A 1,489-nucleotide genomic window follows, 5' to 3' on the forward strand; every position below is an offset into this window, starting at 1 on the left:
GATGGTAAATTAACTCATTTGACCGCTGACGAGGAAGATGGTCAAGAAGAAAAGAGTACAATTAAGAATGTTAGTATTAACATTAAAAAGTCCGCTGCAAGATTTCTCGGAAGAGCAGGAGTGGATTTTGATTTTTAGAACAATGCTACTTTAGTTAATATCATTAGCTATGTATTTAAAAGTTTGTATGCAGTATAACAATAAAACATAAGACATGTTGACAGAATATTAAGCAATAATGTAAAAACAAGAATATACAAAACAGTATTAATTTATTTAATCAATAAATCAAAGAATCATTAGGTGTAATTTAATAATTCATTACAATAGGTACAATATTTACAATACATTTATAATTTAGAAGATAAGCCACTCCAAGTGAACGTCCAAAAACCAAGGCAAATTTTTTGCACTTCCTCGAATATTATGATCTCCTGATAACCGAAAATCTATAAATTGAGCCAAAATAGCTCGATAACGAAAAATATGCAAAATGTGTGTGGAATCTATACAATTGTACAATTTGACAAAAAGTTGGCCTATGTCCAAATTATTAATGATAATATTGCTGTGAGTACCGCCATCTATATGTGAAAATGGTACAACTTTTATATTAAATTAATAATGTATGGAAAGTATATATTGTGTTCAACAACTTACAGTAACGTTAGCTTTTACCGTTGATTGAAATATTCTTTTACTGCTTACTTGTCCAATGACTTATGATAACACCCATTGGTTCAAAATAAAAAAAATCGATTGTATAGTTTTCAAAATATTACCCTAGGTGGAGCTAGTTACAGTCTATCATGACAGTCGTAACTTGGTTTTAGATGGTGAAAAGTGATATTGTGTTTGGCATACTTACCTGGCGTAGGGGCTACCGTGATCATTAAGGCGGTTCCCCCAGGACGAGGCCTATTCATTGCACTACGATTGGGCTGAATCCTGCGATTATCCCTAATGCGGATAACTCGGGCGTGTAATTTTTGGTAGTCGGGACTGCGTACGCGCTGTCCCGGTGTAATATAATCAAAACACAATTTATTTAATTAATTATGTTTCTTCTTCTTCTGGTTCCTATCCGTTTCGGATGTTGGAAATCATATTGGCAATCCTGACCTTGCTCGCTGCGGCTCGAAACGTCGAAACAGCTCCGTTGAGGTTTTCTTAAACCATGTTCTTAAATTCCGCAGCCATGATATTCTCCTTCTACCGGGTCCTCGCTTACCTTTGACTTTACCTTGCAATATAGACTGCAGCAGGGAGTAACGGTTATGTTTCAGTCATTTATAATTATTAAAAAATCACATCTGTGTAACACAATCTTGTAAATATGATAATCGCCCTGGCCTGGTGTAAAATTGGGTGCATGTATGTCGATCTTTACATATTCCTTTCCCTTCCCTTCCTCTTATCTACGAAATCACAGCATACAAAATTAATAACGGAAAAATTCACTTCTCAAATGAAAAATTACCAATTTATC

General features: G+C 34.5%; 1 non-coding gene across 1 annotated transcript; it reads left to right on the forward strand.

Annotated features, from left to right (window-relative positions):
• Positions 1 to 860: 860 nt before the first annotated feature.
• Positions 861 to 1,023, forward strand: LOC140431812 (U1 spliceosomal RNA). Its single transcript, XR_011949727.1, has one exon. It is a non-coding gene; the product is annotated as a U1 spliceosomal RNA (small nuclear RNA).
• Positions 1,024 to 1,489: the final 466 nt, after the last annotated feature.

This window comes from Diabrotica undecimpunctata, unplaced genomic scaffold (assembly GCF_040954645.1).
Source record: "Diabrotica undecimpunctata isolate CICGRU unplaced genomic scaffold, icDiaUnde3 ctg00001035.1, whole genome shotgun sequence".
NCBI classification, from domain to species: domain Eukaryota; kingdom Metazoa; phylum Arthropoda; class Insecta; order Coleoptera; family Chrysomelidae; genus Diabrotica; species Diabrotica undecimpunctata.